Source organism: Pseudopipra pipra, chromosome 3 (genome assembly GCF_036250125.1).
Source record: "Pseudopipra pipra isolate bDixPip1 chromosome 3, bDixPip1.hap1, whole genome shotgun sequence".
Lineage (NCBI taxonomy): Eukaryota > Metazoa > Chordata > Aves > Passeriformes > Pipridae > Pseudopipra > Pseudopipra pipra.
In genome coordinates this window covers 22,332,092-22,351,563 of record NC_087551.1, presented here as the reverse complement: position 1 = coordinate 22,351,563, position 19,472 = coordinate 22,332,092, and the positions used below count along the sequence as shown (strand labels likewise).

General features: G+C 39.8%; 1 long non-coding RNA gene across 3 annotated transcripts in view; it reads left to right on the top strand.

The window, feature by feature from the left end:
- Nucleotides 1-19,472, top strand: part of LOC135412490 (uncharacterized) — a 126,636-nt gene that overhangs the window by 73,080 nt on the left and 34,084 nt on the right. For 2 of the 3 annotated variants that reach the window (XR_010429683.1, XR_010429684.1), the window contains exon 2: nt 11,474-11,581. This is a non-coding gene — a long non-coding RNA (uncharacterized LOC135412490). Of the gene's footprint in view, nt 1-5,479; nt 5,554-11,473; nt 11,582-19,472 lie in introns of those variants that run through there. The other variant, XR_010429682.1, reaches the window with a different exon arrangement.

Below are 19,472 nucleotides of genomic sequence, written 5' to 3'. Positions count from 1 at the left end.
TAAATTTTTATTCTACTGCTTTATTTTTTTAATGAAACTTGCAACAGCATCCACTTTTTTTTTTCTATTTGCATTAGGATGGTATATTTGCAGGAGTACCTATGTAACAGTATAATTTGGAATAGCTGTAAGTATGACTTTTTTTGTGTTTGTAAGAGTGAGATCTGCATTCCAAGGATTCAAATATCCATTTCCCACTTGAAATCACTTGTACTTTACGTATAATCCCAATTGGATGTCTTATATTCTTGTCTAGGTTTGTTAATTGTTAAATCAAATTAACAGCAGTTTTGAAATAGAGGAAAAAAGAAGTGAAAAGATGAAATGCTAGAGGAGACAAGACAAAGGCTGGAAACTACAATTGTAGTTACAATTGTAAGGCTGTAACAGGTAAATTTAAATAAAGGCCAATTAGGCAGCCCCAGAGGAGGGATTTAAGGGAATTTTTATGATCTTGCTTGGTCAGAAGATAAGCAATAGATGCTTCAAGTGCTCCAGGCTCTGAATTCATTAAATGAATACCCTTGTAGTGGTATAATTGCTAATAGACATCCTCAAAGTAGTATTTTCTCTGAACTTCATCTTTAAAGTGCTTATGTAACTTGCAGGAGTGGGTAAGACTTTTTGTATGTAAGGTCTTTCTCTGTTCTTTGTTTTGGACTCAGATGTATCATTCGTTTGCCGTATATTAGATGGGCTGTGGTCATCACCTTCACTTTGGCTTTAGTTGAGGAGTTCTTACCTTATTTCCTATGGCAGAGGTACCTGTCTTGTCAAGTTCCATATAGTAGCAATAGTAAGGCTCATGTACTCCTGTTCTAAGTTGAGCAGCAGAGAGGTGCTTTGTAAAACTCCTGTAATCTGTGCTTTGGTTAGAAGCATACGAGGATGTTGTCTCAAAGGTCAGCGAATGTGATTTAAAACTAGATGTGACTGACAGTAACTTGAACTGTGAAGCAGCGAGAATACATCTTTGTATTAGCTCTATAAAACAAATAATTCAGGTCAAAAAAAAAAAAAAGAAAAAAAAGCAAAGGTTTTACTGGTGATCAGTAAGCATTTAAATAAAATTAAATTTCTATTGGTTTAAGCAGATTCAAACATAGGAATGATATGAATTACATAAGAAAGTATAATAGGAATTACACAGCTGCATTAATTTTATGTACAGGTAAATGTACGAAAGATAATTTTATTATACAACACTGCTGGGTATAGCACCATGAATAAACTCTCTTCTGTTGCAATGCCCAGAAGACTATGGCAGTTTATATATATTTTGAATTTATTTTGTCTTTCATCTCCCCTCGTGTTTGTTTTGCCTCCGTTGAATCTAATTTGAATAATCAATAATCTAATTGGTTTATAAATTATCTGAGATAAGAGGCCACCCATTTAGTAAGTGTATGCATACTGGCTAATACAGTGGAGTACCACAATAATAGTGCTTCACTATGAGCTGTTGAAACAGGTTGCCCAAGGAAGTTATGGATACCCCCTCCCTGGATGTGTTTGAGGCCAGGCTGGGCAGAGGCTGTGAGTAACCTGGTCAAGTTGAAGTTGGATCAATATGATCTTTAAGATATTATTTTATTAATAATTATATTGGTTTGTTGGATTCCTAGGAATTGCTAATGGAGCTCTGCCCAGGGAGGAAGGTATGTAGGATTGGGTTGTTAATATCCAGCAGAATTCATAGCATTTGGGGAGGAGGAGCAGATATAAGGTAAACATTGCCCAGAGCATACAACTTTAGCTCAAAAAGGCCAAGGTGGGACAAGGTAACCAAGCAGGGCTTCTTGTAAATCTCATGACTTTTACAGTCCTATTTGGGGAAGGACATGGCTTACCTTGAGGTAGAGAATGGACTTGATGTAGCAGAGAATAAGATGAGGTGGGCTTCTAACTTTGTATTACTGAAGTCAGTGGAATATTTACCTCTAATGTCCACAGGACATTATGAATCAGGCCCCATGGAAGGAATGCCACTCACTGCTTTTCACTGTATGGCTCCTGACAAATAGTCCAAGCTCCTGCACATGTAGATCACATGGGATTGTTCCTTTAGATAGTGAAAGATCAGAGAAGCAGCCTTGAATGGTGACATATAACTGAACTGCTACAAAACTGTGATTTAAGTTAGGAACTTGGAACTTTTCCTCATTTAAGGAACCATGAGAGAGAACAGGGCAGGGACTGAGCAAAGTCACTGGTCTAATTGTTGATAGAGAGAACTTCTGAGATAGGGGAAATTCACAAGATAAAAATATCCATGCATTTACAGCACAGAGTGGGGCAAGGAAATAAAGATGGAGGAAGTTTCTAGATAAAACAACCTTTAAAAGTACTACAGTTTATGTGATAAACATCATTCAAAGCAAACAGAACAGCTGCAAAATATGATAAAAATCACTTGAAAGTTCATTGATTTTGCAGTAAAACTGTAAGTACTTCACTTTATAATAATTGTTCCTCTCATGCTTTCAAATCTTGTACTTGAGCTACAAGAGTATTCAGGTCAGGGCTGCATTCAGAAAATAGGCACAAAAAGACAATGAAGCTCAACTAGAGAGATACTTTAATCATGAGCTAATTTACAAACCAAAGCACAACAAAATCATTTTTGTCTAAGATTATTAGAAGATGCTAATTCTCTGCCTAAAATTATCTTTTTTCTGTAACCTAAAAAAAAAATTAAAACCCAACTCTTATCTTCCTAATTAAATTTTGTGACTTGGCTTACATGGTTGGTTAGATTTTTTTTTTTTCTTGTCTTAGGACAATATGCATGTGTTATTCAAATGTGAGCTCCTCTGTAGTATAAACTCATATAAACATTGTCCTCATGGTGCTAAACTAATGATAGTGCTTTTTCTAATAATTTTCTCTTGTAGCTATATTTAAAATAAGTAAGCAGCTTTTATGGAAGAGAGATATGTGTGAGAACGGAGCTCTGCTAAGCATATGTAGCCTTGTAGAATTTGTAAGAGACTTAAAAACAAAACAAAACCAAACCAAGAAACACCCCTCACCCCCCAACCTAGCAATTTAAAGCAATGGTGAGCAACAAAAACATTTCAGTGATCCTATGATAAGGACACTCGGCAACAGAGCTAGGCAAGGTAAGAATAGAGAATATTCATTTGAATTAAAAATATGAATATATACTTTCTTATCTCTAATAAGTTTTGTTTTCTAGAAACATTTATGAGATCATTTTTTCCTTTCTTTTTAATTTGGAAAAACAATTATGATGATTCGTTGTATGTGCACACAAAAAAATTTACACGGAGTTGCTTGGAATCTTTCTATATGAGTAAATTTAAGCATTTTGATGTACATTTGTAATGTACATGATGTACATTTTCTTCAAATTATCATTGCATAGCCATCTTAAAATCTCTTTAGAGTCTTTATGCACATCTTGTAGCCTATTAGTAATTTGTCTGGTAAATGAGTCCTTGGCTCAAGGGGCTATTCATTTATTTAGGTTAGACATGGGCTTAAGGACTTGACTGAATTTGGTCTTGTGTGGTTGGACATCATCCAGTCTGGGACAGTAATGACACCATCTACTTTAGGAGACCCTTATGCACTATGAGCAATGGGGTATGGAAAGTTAGTAGACTAGTTGAGTGCACTGTGTACGGGAAGAAATATTTTGCATGAACTGTTAGCTAAATCTGCAACACTTCACCCCTCCCAGTTCATGAACACCTGAGTGAGCTGGCAAGCAGAGGAGAATATGGGTGAAATGACTGCCAGCAGCAATTTGGTTTCCAAGTGCTTTCAAGTTTTTTAAATCATACAACCCAATAGCAATGTGGGGTTTTTTATGATTTAAAATGCTTCACGGTGTTCAGTTCTGTCCTAAGTATGTAGCTATACAAAGCAATAATATACATCTCAAGTCTTTCATATTAGTAAAGTTCAAACATTAATAATACAGCCCTCCATTTCCAAAAACTATGCAAAGGCAAATGTCAGCAAAGGTACAAGCCCATAATTTCTCTTTTTTTGGATACCTCATGGCATCTTTAGTAAGGCAACTCATCTTTTGTCCTCCTCTTTGCTTACAGGCTATGCAGCTTCTGCCTGCTGCAGCACTGATGCTCTCGGTGTGATATCACCTTCTTCCCATCAGACAGGGCAAAGATGGACCTAGACCTTGTACCAGCTGCCTCAGCTGTGGATCCTGAGGAGTCCTCCAGCTTTGTCATGTCTGATTTGTTCTGACTGCTGTGCTGCCAGCCAAGCCTGTGGGTGCACTGAACTGACTCCCCACTTGAAGACTCTTGCCCACTCCCCTTTAGTGTGCTTGTTCTATAGTGTTCTCTGGAAGCTCTTGTTTAAGCAAGCACTCGCTAAACAACTAATTGTTTCCTCTTTCCACATTTCTGGTCAGTTCTAACTTTATGAGTTCTGATCACCCTGGTGTACTCAGTAAAATACATTTCTCATTGCTGCTGTCAGCAGTCTGCAATCCTATCATTGCTGATTTTTCAAGTTTCCCAGGAACCAGTAATTTTTTAATGCTGTTATGTGCACATCAGATAAAGAAACAGTGCAAGTGAGAGTACCAGGTGTTGGAGCCTTATTATTGACTGCTGGACTGTTGGTTCTATCCTTGCCATTTTGACCTCACGGTGATGAACTGCGCACTAACTTTCAGAAGGGAAGGGTTGCGACGGACTGAAAAGAACCTTTGCAAAAATGTATTTAATGTAATACTGTTAAACCTGTGTGAGCCTGTGTTTCTAGGCAGAGCAGCCAGAGGAATAGGACTATTGTACAAGGTGATGTTTATATGTCCTTTTTTTCAAGGTCTATCAGCAAACATTTGAGGGCAAGTTTAAATGATGCTGCAGAGCCAATCCTCCCATCTCTTTTATGAAGGAAGGAGTTTGACTACTCTCAACTAGCATAAAATGACTCTGCATTGGTAAGAGCCAAATACTGCCCAGTCTGCAATGAAATCAGAGCAGCAGATTTTTGAGCAAAAGTGTGTTATCACTTTTGACTCTGGAAGCTCTCTATTTTCTCCTTTTTATCCATGTATTTGAGTTCTTCTCAACATAAACATTTGTACTCTAAGGTTTTTTCCCTTTTAATTTGATCTTAGAATGTGTAATACTGAGTAATTCCAGTGGAAGAGCATTCCTCAATACAGTTCTTTTTTTGCTGACAGCCAGTGCATCCTACAGATGACACAGCTAACTAAACCACATTGTGTTCTTCTACTGGGATTATATCTACTATGTTACCGAACTTTGTCCTATCACTAAAGAAATTACTTGTACCAAGGCCCAGTACTGTGCTCACACTGCCCTTGTAGACTTCCTGCTGCAAGAGGAAGATGGGATTTGTAGGCAATGCCAAGGCCTGGGCTGATTTTGTAATAATATCCCTCAAAAGGCAGATGAAGAGTTTTTCCTTCTCCTCACAGGGATGGTGTTCTCGGGTGCTTCTAAAAGCACAGGACTATCCCAGAACTTTCTTCAGCTCTTCCAGCGCAGCTGTGAAAGAACCAGCTCCAGATTAACAGCCTGGGCAGTGAGTAAATTTGTCCTCAAAGCACTGATAAACGCAAGTGGTCACTAAGTCCTGACACTGTAATGACATGGCAGGACATCAAAATGATTGATGAAGAAACGAAAATATCTGCAACGTGTGTCATTTCTCTGTTAATCTCATAGTGTTCTTGTACTATTTTTTCATGAAGCGTATGTACTAGCCACTGTAGATTGGTCTGTACAGAAGCTGTATGGTTACCTCTCACTTCAGGGCTGAGATGTGGTTACAATCAGCTCAGCATTTGTATTGTAAGTGATTCCATGAGACTGTCAACGGAATTATTCCTCTTCAGTTTGAGCAAATATTTTCTCTTCTTTTTCTTAATTTAAAGAGATAACGCAGCTGCTTGTTCTGTCTTCCAAGGATTGAGAAAACTTGATGAAGCTAACACATGAAATCAAAAGCTATGCATCAGCTATTTCTGATGAGAAGTTATTAAGATTCAATGATTAATAATTTTGTAACTTTTTGACTTAACTGTCACTGGACTGTTTTCTTCTGGATTTATTTTTGGATCGCTTGTAATTTACAACTGGGTAGGGTTTGGCTCATTAAATTGCACAAGTTTTCAAGCCAATGCTTACATTGTCCATCAATATCTTGGCAGAATTATCCATGATTCTTCTTAATTGAGGGAAGCGGTGAGAATGGGCATCCAATTAGGGCATTCATTGTCTCAAACATTCATTCCTGTTTACGCTTCTTGGAAGCTTTCTCAATGTGCTGTGTTGTACTGGCCTGAGAATCACACTGGTCCTGACCTACTTGGCCTGTTAATCTCACTCATCCTCTGTCTGTCCCTTTGTCCGACTTTCGTAGTCTGTGATTCTGGGACAAAGTATGTAGATGTCTTTGTCCTTTGGGTATTCCTTGAAATGCCAAACTTCTGGGCACTCTAAAACCAGTGAGCTTAATATGTAAGTGAAAAACTGAACCTCTTAACAATTACTTTTCATGAGAGAAAATTCTGCTTCATGAGCACCCTGACAATATGCCCCAAAGCAGAATGCAAGGCACTGTAAAGATCACCTTACTGCATGTGGTGCAGGGGCCAATTACACCATTTTTTCCCTCTAAATGTTGAATTGCATCTCAGATAGGATGGCTGTGTACTGAGCTGCACATGGTGCACTGCAAGGATCCCCAAGGACCCTTAGGAATTGTTGATCACTGACAGCAGTCAAACAGGCTGGTGGCCAGAACAGCATCTTGCACCACAAGTTCACCAGGATGTAGGGATGGACAATGACCAACCTGCCGCATGGTAGTCCATCCCAAGGAGGGAGTGTGCTTGGCTAGGCCTGTTCCCTCCCCAGGAGTGATCTCTTCCATTCTAGATTTAACATTATGGCACTGGTATGCCTACTTTTAACATGTGCCCTGACGGTATCCTGGCTCCTGCAATGATGGGGCTGGGAACCTCCTTCTGCCATTTGTCATTGTTAGAATCAGCATTTTGTCTTTAACAGCACATCTCTGGTCTGCTTATTTATGGAGATTCACAGGTTAACAAGATTCAAGACTATTTATTACTTTAAAAATAATAATAGTGATGACTCCCCAGTGCTAATTTCTGGGCACCTAATAAAATCACAGCAGCCTGGTGTTGCAGGAGTGAAGCACACTGTTAAATTGCACGAGCTCAAGGCCCCTTATTGGACACAGCCTAAATGACTGTGGCAAGAGCACTGCCTAGGCAGAGCCCTAGGGCAGATTAACATTTGAAAAAGTAGGTTTGACACCACCTTTGCTCTGCATCCTGTGATTTTGGGATATTTTGCTTGTGTGAAACAACCAGCATATACTCAGACAAGATCCTAGCTCTTTACACGTGAAGCCAGATTTGACCTAATGATGAAAACCCAACTACCTGCCCATAACCTTGTGTTTGAAAATGTGACTGCAGAATTGATGGGTGTAGCTATGTAAGTGTATTTCAAAAATACAAGAATTTGAAATGTCCTCCTTAAGTACAGCAAGAGTCCTACAGTTAAGGGATCTTGGTTTAGAGGAGGAGGGTTGATTAGAAATAATAATAAATTCTGTAGAATATGTGGCCATGCCACATTCAATCTGGTAAACCTCTTATGTCTCACAACCCGATCACGAATTTTCTGTGTCAGTGGGTGTGTAATCACTCTTAATACAATGATTTACAGTTTGTGTGCAGACAACAGATAGATACACTCAAATTAGTAAGAACTATCCAGAAAATGTTATATTCGTAATTAAATAACATTCCAACATTGTACGTGCAGTGAGACGAAAATCTGTTAGAAGTCAGGAAAATGTAGCAATAATTTTCATCTGAAAATCTGTATCATTAAGGAATTGTCCAAGATTAGACCCCTACAAGCATTAGCTTGTGAACACTGGGGAAAAAAAAAAAAAGAGCAACAGCTTTAAGCATTAATGTGGTTAATCCCACAGCGTAGCACTTGGTTAGAGTCAGGATTTGGAATTATAGCTCAAATGGTGATATTTCAAGGGGAAGGTCAGTTTGAATCAGTGATAATACTTTGCGTTTTTGCAGTGCCTTCTGAATAAGAACCTCAGAGGGGTTTATAGACATTAGTGAATTAAGGTTCTCAGATCTCTGCCAAGACTGCAGTTTTATCCCTGTTGTATAGAGGGGGAAAACCAAGTCATGAAGAATTTAAGTGGCCCTGCTGAAACAGCAAAGGGTGGTGGTGTGCAGGGCGCTCCTTGATCTGTACAGCTCTGTAGGGAAGCATGGGCATGACTGTGAGGAGCAGGGTGTGCCACTGGCCACAGCAGGGATATGGTAAAGGGGAACCTCAGGAGGATGAGTTTGGCACTGGTGTTTTGTGGATAAAAGCAGTTTCCTTCATCTTTTATCCTGAGATGTGTTTTACTGAAACTCCTCAACATGGACTTCTTACGGCTCTTCCCATTCACAGTGGCTGAGCTGTTCCATCCTGCTCTTTGTCTTGGAAGAGCCCACTTAACTTTTCAGCAATTATTTCTCAAAGAGATCTCTAACTATTGGAATTTGGTGGAAGACAGGTTTTCTCCCCCTTTTTTTTTTCTCCAGATGGAATTCTTTGCTGGATAGGTGTGCTGTTCTTACACAGCAGGAAGCAGGTATAGGAACTGAGGACAGCAAGAAGCATCCTGCCTCAGAGCTCCATATTTGATTTTGGATAGTGCTTCCAGTATGTGGCTTACAACACAACTTATTGTTCAGATTGAGAATCAATTGAAATCAATTGCTAATTAAATTTATGTCTAAATTAGTCAATCACAACTATTCAGATCATGTTTATATGAATAATTTCCATTAAGGTGAACATAATTATTAGATTCCATATTTAATGAACTATATTGTTTAATAAGGCCAGCAGGACTAGGGCAGTGATTGTCCCTCTGTACGTGGTACTGATGAGGTTGTACCTTGAATACGGTGCTCAGTTCTGGGCCCGTCATTACAAGTGACATTGAGGTGCTGGAGCACGTCCAGAGATGGACAATGAAGCTGACAAAAGTTCTAGATCACAAGTTTTAGGAGGAAAGGCTGAGGGAGCTGGGATTGATTAGCCAGGAGAAAAGGGAGCTCGAGGTGGGGTGGATCTTTATTCTCTTTACAACTACCTGAAAGAAGGTTGTAACAAGGTGGGGGTCACTCTCTTCTCCCTAGTAACAAGTGATAGCATGAGAGAAAATGGCCACAAGTTGCACCAGGGGAGGTTTAGATTAGATACTAGGAAAAATTTCTCCATGGAAATGGTGGTCAGGTATCGGAACAGGCTGCTTGGGGAAGTAGTGGAGTCATCATCCCCGAAGGTATTTAAAAACCATATCAATCTGGCACTTAGGAACATGGTTTAGTGGTGGACTTGGTGTTAGGCTAATGATTGGACTCAATGATCTTAGAGTTTTTTTCCGATCTAAACAATTCTATGAAATTCTTGTGACAATGGGGACTAACAGAACATGTTAACCTTTATTCACCCCAGCTTGACACAACATTAGACCATGAATTAATATGTAAGTGCCTAGAAGAGTTTCATAATTAAGTTGGCATTGTGATTCCTTTGGGCCTGTCAACTGAGTAACTTATCCCAGGCCCTTTCTTTGGAAGGCAAATCAATAAAGGTCTGTGAAATGCGAACGGGGTGTTCTGCTCTTTGTTGTGCCTCTGCCTCTGCAAGTAGAGTCCTGGACAGTTTGTGTGCACATCAGTGAGATTCAATTACATGTGTTACCTCCCATAAACACTTTAGCTACACCTCCTTCTTCCCTTCCCCCTGCCACAAACTTGAAAGAATGAAGAACTGGGATCTTCCAGTCTCCGTTGTTCTTAAATATATGTAAGTCCTAAAAATTACTGCATGCTAAAAAGATACTGTCCAGAAGTGCATGTATGCAGATGTGCTGTCACAAGTAAATTCCTACATTAACTGCTTTGCCTATTTTGCCACTTACATTGCTGAGAATAAAGCCTGGAAACAGTTTCCCTTTGTCAGGCAAGAAGGCAAAAAAAAAATGCAATAGCTAAGAGGGAACCCAGCAGATTCAAGTCCTCCAAATGCTTTTCAAATAGATTTAGAGGGAAGGGAAAGGCTGGCATGCTGGAAGCCAGGTCCCTGTGATACACAGCTCTGTGGTATCCCATGGGCCCAATGACTAGAGTTTAACTCCATGCAGCCCCATGGAAAGATTTTAAAACCTCCATGTCACGTACTAAGGGACTTTGATTATGGACTTCAATGTGTCTTGTTCCACTCCGAGGAATGTAATCCCTGGCACTGAATAACTAAAAGACATTTGGTAACTACAAAGGTATTTCCAAATGGAAATCTTTATATTCTGGAAAAAAACAATACGGCAACAACAAAAAATGATGAAGAAAATGAAGTAAAACCACTGCAGCTTAGAAAATGGGACCTATGAGTTCATTTAACTTGATCCACTTGATCAACTTACATTATGTCTGTGTGGCATGCCCCAGTTTCCATCTTGTACATTGGATTCCCATGTGTAAGTTTATCTGCTAGGACCTGCCTTTCTCAAAATTTAAGGAGGCTTCCATAAGACCTTCCATCAAAAGCCGTTTCTCCTCTTATTTTAAATAACAACAAGGTGGGACAGGACAGGCCCATGTTTATAGCTGGAGAAGCAAAGATTTAAGAGATTGGTCAAGGGTAATAGAAATTTAACTGAGAGGTAAATAACTCAGGATCTAGGGAAATGTTCTCCAGTGGTCTCCTTTACAGAATGTCAAAAAATTAGGAAGAAAAGAAGATATATGCTTATTTATTTATAGATTCTTTTTGCTAGCCCAGATGTATGTGAGCAGCAACATTTTTCAGCAGTTGCTTATATTCTATAGCAGCAAGTAATAAGGCACAAGAAAATGATTTGCTAAGCAGTAGGAGGAAAGGCCAAACTTGTTAAGGAAATAATGCTACTTTCAAGATTCTCAGGGGATATTAGAAACAATGGAGAGTAAAACAAATATTAGAATTGCATATAAAAGGTACTTGACATAGAAAATGTCTATCAGCCCAAACTGCATTTCTGCAAAATGCTGTGATGTTGCTCTATTGGCATGAATACAAAAGGAAACAGGACTAAAAATGCCAGCTATTAATTTTATTGAGAACTCAAAGAACAGAAAAATGAATAGGTAAATTAAATTGTAATAAGAACTGAAGAAATGGCAATGCATTTATTTATTAAAGCCTGTTAAATAGCAGAACTTTTATAATTAAAGTGACTCCCCCTGCATCTAACAAGAGTGCAAATGCAGTGCCACTGCATGCAGTTTGTGTAAAAGTATTCATGGATATGCCATGCTCTTTATCCAGACTTTCTATATGGAAGCTTCCTACTTGTGTCTGTTAACACAGTTTCTACTTTTCTTCTCTTTCTGCAGGTTCTCTATTTTTATGCCACAGCTGCTGTAACTGCTCAGTAATGCTTCAGCCATGAGCTTCTACACAGTCTCCTCTACGTGAGCAAACACTCTTGGAAACTATTTCTGGTAATGGGTGGGAACAGAGAACAATATGGTGGTGTCCTTTCTTTGAAGAGTTTGAACAATGAATGTGAAAATCAATATTCAGATATGTGTGCTGTGCTTCTTTTAGGAATATTTTAATAACAGCTGTTCTTCTTTAAGGAATATTGTCCCATCCCCTGACAAAACAGAGGATTTCATCCCATCCTTCTCTGTTCACAAACTAACACTGTTGTCATAAGTGTAAGTCTGTCTTTGCATGTAATTTCAGGCCTTAGAGTAAGCTGGGCAGGCGGTAGTGATGAGACTGCATTGTAGGGTTGGTTTGGGTTTTTGGATGTTTTTATTTTGTTGTTTGTTTTGTTTTGTGGGGTTGTTTGGAGTTTTTGGTCTTTCTTAGCCTTTAGTTATCAGGAGTCCAGAGCTGGTAAGTGAAGTAAGACAAGTGTCAGTTAACTCCTTTGCTCAGACTCAGGTTGATGCAGATGCCATGTTTTTGGTGTGAAGAGCAAGGGTTTACCACAGAGCTATCAAAGTACGACTAAGACGGAAGTGGGTAGGACATAGAAAGCAAGCTGCCCTCATCCCTGTACACCTTCCATTGGCCAGAGGTGTCAAGCTGCGTATGTGGCAGGGGTGACTGCACACCGTGAGATAACTTCCCAAAGTCAGAGAGTGCAGGGCAGAAAACTGACTTGCTGAGTTGCAATCTGCTTTTGGCAGAAAAGAATTACACAGCACCCCTTGCTCAGAGCAGATTGTACAGTTACCTTTTAGCCCTTTGCTAGTTGTTGACTGTGTTCGTTCTGTTCACGCTCCAATACAAGGACATTAGTTCACAACTTCCTTTAATGTTAAATACAGAAGTTTAAAAATAGAAGGCAGATGCGAGGGTTCCATAAATACATTATAATTAATCAATTATATAAAATATATCTACTATATAAAACATTATGAAAGGATTATTATAATACAGATGTCTTTCTGCAGAATCTTGGAGACTTGCATTTCCATTTTTTCTACAGGAGGTGGCCTGACTTTCAGGACAAATATTAGTCATTAATGCTAAGTTTTGTCATGGATATGATGGAATCATAGAATGGCTTGGGTGGAAGAAGGAAGCTTTAAAGATCATGTAATTCTAACCCCTCTGCCACGTACAGGGACACCTTTCACTAGATCAGGTTGCTTAGGGCTCCATTCAACCTGTCTTTGAACACTTCCAGGGATGGGGCATCCACAACTTCTCTGGACAACCCCTTCCAGTGTCTTACCGCCCTCACAGCAAGGAATTTCTAAAACTACTCTCTTTTCAGTTTGAAACCATGTCTCCTTTTCGTCTTTTCCTGTCCTATGTGCTCTTGTGATGGAAGAATAATACGTATTTAAACCTACAGCAAAACTGTTTATTTAACATAGGTGGTTCCACAGTTTCTTTCTTTGAAGTTTGATTCTCTTTTTACTTGAATTGTTTTGTTGTTGTTAACTGCTGGCCTCTATTTGTTAATATATAAGCTGCTCTGTTTATTTACCTGCAAACTGCTTGGTAATTTATTTTGGATGTAGTATTATTTTTGTATTACATGTTGAGCCAAATAGTGCTTGGTGATGAACTGCTTACACTGTTGGATTGAAGCTGACTACCCCAGCTGCAGTGTGGCTTGGAATTACTTCTTTTCTCTGACCAGTGCACATCAAAGAGAAGCAATGGCAATGGTGCACATGAGTTCATTAGTTTTTGGCCCGTGGTGCTTTTCAGGTTGTGACAGAGGGACAGTTACATAGGAGGTAACAGTGTAAACTCAGTTCTGTTTTTGAACACTGAATGCTTTTCTTATCTTTTTTTTTTAATTGCATCAACTAAAAGGAGAAAATTATTGTTATTTGGTGTGCTTTAAATCGACATCTTCTGCTATTAAACAGCTACAGTGTTGTTTCAAAATTGAAGAAAACTGATGCCATTTTTAAACTGAGATGTTACATTCTGAGGAAAGAAATGGGTAATCCATTTTATGAAACTCTTTCCTTTCTCTTTCTCCTTGGGCTTCAATTTATGTTCAACTTCCATTTGCTTATGGCTGTGAGATGGAAGAGGAAGGAATGGCCATAAATGCTTTTGACAGTTGGGACAAAGGGTTGCAAGGGTGGGAGCAGGGGAAAACCTTCCTGGAACAAAGATGACATGCAAACCTAAAGCCTGCAGTGTCATCCATAGCTGATGTGATTATTATAGGTCTGGTTCTATTATGGAGATTGTCTAAACTTTGGGATTATCTACATTTCTGTACGGAAAAGGAAGAAAAATTGTATATGTGTGTGTCATGAGCTAATAGAGTTGATAGTGTCACTTCCCATGGATTTGTGGCTGGACCTTAGAAAGGCTCAAATTCTTGTTGCAATTAGGTCTCTATATTATTCTGTGGCCATGAATCGGGCCTTATTCACTCCACCTCAGTATCCCACCAGCAGACCTGATGTTAATTTAATATATCAGCAAATATTTAAAAATATTTGAAAAAAATCCAACTCTACCTAGACACTAGTTATTAATCTTACACTGACTCCCTCAGCCCTTCTATTTTGGGGTAGAAGATAAATATTTGTTTCACCCTGAAGGTCTATGGCGTGTTTGGAAGGCTGTAGACATGCAGACCTGACACCTTTGCTGGGGCAGCTACCTCCTGCACCCTCAGGAAGGAACTGCAGCCCAATATTACCAAATCAGGGCCATGCTCTACTTGAACCATGGTGTGCCTCCCCACATGTGGTGCATCTATAACCTGTGGCTTAGCCAAGATCCTATCTGTCAGCCAGTTTCCTGCTGCTCTGGGCCAAGACTGAAAAACGAGAATTTTTTGGCCTATGTGTTGGCAAATGGGTGCTGGTGTGCTGTACCCCAAATCTCAACACCTCCAAAGCTGACATGTGTATGGAGCTGCCCCTAAGCCTGGCCATGAGCTAAGCTATACAGTCAGCTGCTTCCTCTAGCTTGTGATAATGAATTTTCATCACAGTGGAATTTAGAAAGGAATTGCTCTGATTCTAAAGCTCATTGGTTGCTAACAATAATAACAATAAAAAGAGCCATTTCTTAAGGACTAAAAACTAATCAGTGAATGTGTAGTTTCTGTGTCTCCTGCAGGTTCTTGTCTTGTGGGCTGCCAGACCGCCTGAGTCACGTGACTGGCTGTCTGATTTCCGACTCAAGCTTTTCATTTCCTAAATGATAACGGATAAAAGATAAAATCTGGCACACACAGGTAATCTTTGCCATCTTAATATTTGTTAAGCTTTTTGATTTACTGAGAAGTTAAAGTCACTGCAGGTCACAAAACCTGCACATTAGATCTGCTTCATAAAACACTGTGAGTGAATGCTTTAGTCATTCATTTCACCATCTTTAAACCAATGTAGCTGAAGAATTGTACCTCCAATTTATAAATCTTTCAATTTATTTCTGATTCCAGTTTATAGGATGGGACTATATCCAGCTTTTCCCAGCCATTTGTGCATAGCTAGAGAAGAAATCTAACATATTTCTTGCATAATGGAGACTTGATCCAGCTTACATTTGTTAAATCATCCAAAAGGAAATATTCTCACTAGGAAACTTTTGCACACAGTTAACATATCCAATCTGACCTATGTTTTAAATTTCTGCTATTCTTCCGCACATAATCTCTCTCTCCCTCCCCACCCTGATACACACACTCACCCCTTCATTCCGTGAAAGAGAAATATGATTATCACAGTATCTCTGTCTCTGTTTTGCACATCTGCTCCCCACCCTTTTTCTGAAGGAGACATACAATCCACAGAGAAATCAGAGATGATCTGAACCATTTTGGATACCTACTGCTATGGGACGTGTGGAGGCCCATCGGTAGCTCAGGTTTCACATCTGCCAGCTTTTCAGAGGATGTGATCAAGGGCAGAAATAAGTGCATGATGATGGTGATGATGATACCATGGAAACTGGTGTGAAGGAAATGGGATCCCTCCTCCCGGAAACATGTGCCCCATAGCCCAAGTCAAGATCATTTGTATGTAGCAGTAAGGCTAACACAAAGGAAAGTATATTGTAAATAATTCATTATTTAAAAAAAGGGAGCCTATGTCTTTAAAATACAGCATCAGAGTTACAATCTACTTTAGATTTGGGCATGGTCTTTGACCTTGGAACGCTGACAGAGCAAAAAGGAGTGAAATGGATCAAAGAGTCTGTCAGACAAGGTGAGAGATACTGAGCTTGCCTCTGATCTCACACCAACATGCGGTGGTGTAACTCCATTGCCCTCTGTAGATTTATGCAAACATATGGAGAGAAAAACCTGCCCCAGAATGATTCAGTACCAAAATAGCCCCTTCTTTTCTATGGCAATGCAAAAGCCTTACAGGAGGAACACACAAGGTTCCAAAGGGCAAAATTCTGGCTTGGATTAATACTGCTTCCAGCCACCCCAATGCAGAAACTTCTCTCCAATTAGCTGACCTTGATGGATAAATTCCTCCTTTTTATCTTCCTCCAACCTTTCCCATATTCCATCTCTTCTTCTCCTTGATCCTCCGTATAAAGTCAGACTGTCCTTCCAACTGCGATCAGCAGAGCCTTTAGCCAGTGCATAGCTCACTCTCCAAGGACTCCTGATGCCAGGGGCTGCTTTCATTTTCTCTGCATATACTTTTCAACAAATTCAAAAGACCTTATTGGGAAAAGAATAAAATACATTTGTGTGTTGTGATGTATCTGCTAAACGGTGTATGCTTTTCCCCATGCAGTTCTCAAGGGACTTTTAGGCACGTTCTGTGGTCAGAGCACATGGAATTGCTCTGATATATTGTTTGCCTAGTGCAATATTTTTCTGAGTATCAGATCCTAAGAGGGAATTAGGAACACACATAGTTTTTGGAGACTTCCTGGGCTGAATGAGTTGTTTTCAGACTGCTGTGTTCAGAGTCTGGTTTTGCCCTTACAGTACAAGGCAGGTAAGTGTTTGGCCCTCACAAAGAGGTTCAGAGCACTTCAGTGAAGTGCCTAGGCTCCCTCCCTTGCCAGTGCAGCTAAGAGAGCAATTCATCATGTGGCATCAGTCAGACACTTTGGGAAATTGGTTTTGGGATGAGGCATTCAGCCCAAAGTTCTTCATGTATCTGACTTGGTCTGATCGGCCAACTTTCTTTGGATACTGTGCAAACATCAACAAGTGGTAGGCTTCAAGTGCAAACTAGAAAACGCTGCTTGAACTGTGAGAGTTTCAGCAGCTCACAACTCAGTCCTCCTCTTGTGGGAATGAGAATATTAATGGAAAACACATAGTCAGTGGTAGAGATATGAACAGGCATCTGAGAGTCTCTAGCTTTCAGATTAGGACCTATGTGTCAGAAAAAAAATTTCATCTCTTTGGACGGGAAGAAGGAGGGAGTCAGACAGAAACTTCAAGAAATCTCTTGGTGGAATAGAGAAGTATGCGTATGTTTGCACTAGGACATACGCAAGGTAGCTGTTAGACATGCCAATACCAGGTGCTTTACCCTGTTGAATTGTCTGCTTGTGCTATAAAACCACTTGCTGTTTTCTTTTGTCCCTCTAACATCCAACAAAGAGACATTTTATTTGAACCTCCAAATTCACCTCCGAGCGGTTTATCTAAGGAAAAAACCCCTGAGAGATGTGGCTGCACATGCATGCAAGGACAAGAAAGCAGGAAATGTACCAGCTGCTGGGGAAAAAAGAGAAGAGTGCTTGTAGTCCAGGAAGGACTCTCAGTATTTCTTTTCCATGTATTTATTAGTTGACTGCTCTTTGACATCTTTCCCCCAGACACTGTTTCCACTAGATTTTCTACTGATTTAACAGCAAACAATTACCCTTTCCCCGGCTTTGAAGCTATTGTTCCTCATACACTCCTGTTTTGGGTTCACAAAAACATTTACTGTGTTTTTTATTAGTCTTAGGTCTCCTGAGTTCTCCCGTAAGTTTTCATATTCTTCACATTTCAGATAACATGAACCAAATTTCTATGATTCTGGCCTCAGCTTCTAATAAAATGTCTTTTTCCTCAAGGTGCTGGGAAGAGAGTCATATCTGGGGTAGAATCATGTAAAATGAATTCATTTTCTGCATGTCCTCAACCTTAGATCAGGCAGCATTGTCTCATGATGAGTTTTGTTCTGTTTCTTCCTGAAGCCACAAGTTGCCCACTACCCTATCTTGAGAAAGTTAAATTCAGCCTTGACATTTGATTATCGAAGTTCAGCCCTGCTTTCCCTGAAAGGTTTGTAAATATGACCTTACTTTTTATTGCGTAACACACCCCCAACTCAGAACGTGTTTCAGATTTGTTGCAAACCCTCCTCATTAGTTTTAGTAGCGCAGGTGTTGTGTTGAGCATGGGACCATTGTTCATCCTGTTGCTTCCTTCTCTTGGTCTCTGCCTAGACAGTGGGTAGGTGGTTCTGAAATGGACTGCTGTGGGGTGGGCGCCAAGGGTGCCGTGGCCCCCTCTGTTCCTGGGTTTCTTCCCACTGTGGGGACAGGGAGGGCTGGTGTGTTCCCTGAAGAAAAACTGCTCTGCATCTGACCTGCACGCACAGGTTGGAGAGGGGAATTGTCGCTGGTTCCATCAAGCTGGATCATATCTTAAGGCTGAAGGCTTGGTATGTCTGTCCCTTCCCCTGGCTTGGCTTTGCCAATGACATGGTGGGGGCTGATGTGGGCATCTGGAATGCTGACATATCACTTCTGTGAAATGTGTGTGGCATCCCTGAGGTGAGGATCTTTCGGAGTTAGCCATCAGGTAAAGTACTCTGTCTTAACATACATGACTTTTTGCTAATATTTCTCAGTTTACTGAAAATAATTCTTGGCCTTCATAAACCAAGATTAATACTGATTTTTTCCCAGATATTTAGTTCTATTATTTTAAAGAATAGAATTTAAAGAATCTAAAGAATAAATGAACCAAAGGAGGATTAAACAAGTAGAAACAGTGCTACTCTGGCTTTCTTAGAGAATTTAGGATAGAGCACTACATGCAGACAGGAAGATTTAACTTAGATTTTCACACTTTAAGGTATAAATCTTGAAGATGGAAAATATCTTGGAAAGTCCTGTGGCTGTGTTTTAGGAAAAGGCATTCATCCATTCCATTTCACACAGCACAACTTTTTATGTTGAACCAGTTTTTCTGAGCTCCTGGTGACTTTCACTGTTAAATGATTTCCGTACTCTACCATCTCAAGGTTTTCTCTCTGCTAAAGCATTTTCAGGGACTCCAGTCATCAGTAAAATTACCCATTTAACTTCTTCACATAAATGAATGTTTCTGGCCCCCAGAAGAAAAAAAAAAAAAAAGGCTATGTGTTCATGCAAGACCTTTCCAGGTAGCTTTCAAGTCCTTTGTTTTCTGCTTGGTCTTGAGTTGTCAATGTTACTGTTCATTTGCATTTCACATCTCTGAGTAAGACAATGTCCTCAGGGTTCTGACTCGTTATTGGATGCCAGAGCTACAAACTGAGCTATACCTTCATGTTCTATTGTATTTGATGGGGGATTCTCAGCAGTGCTGTGTCTCTTCCTGTTTGGAGGATATCTCCTTTGCTGACAAAGTTTGATACCTGCTGGTGATCAAGGTGTATCACAGAGTTAACCCTGTTCCTGCCAAGCAAAACGCTATCGTACTGTTCCAGTTCATTTGTATGGGAGGGGCCAACATGGTTAAAGGAAAGTGTGGGGAATGGATGCCTGTCCTGCAGAGAGTTGTAGCTGATGGATTATAATGGTTTGTTCCGGACTTCCTTTCACTGGCAAATTTAAACAGGAAAGATTTTATTAGTCACTGAACTATAGCTGTTTGGAGGGCAAACTTTGCTGTACTGATGCAAGGACCCTCTCTGCTGTGGTGCTGGTACTCAG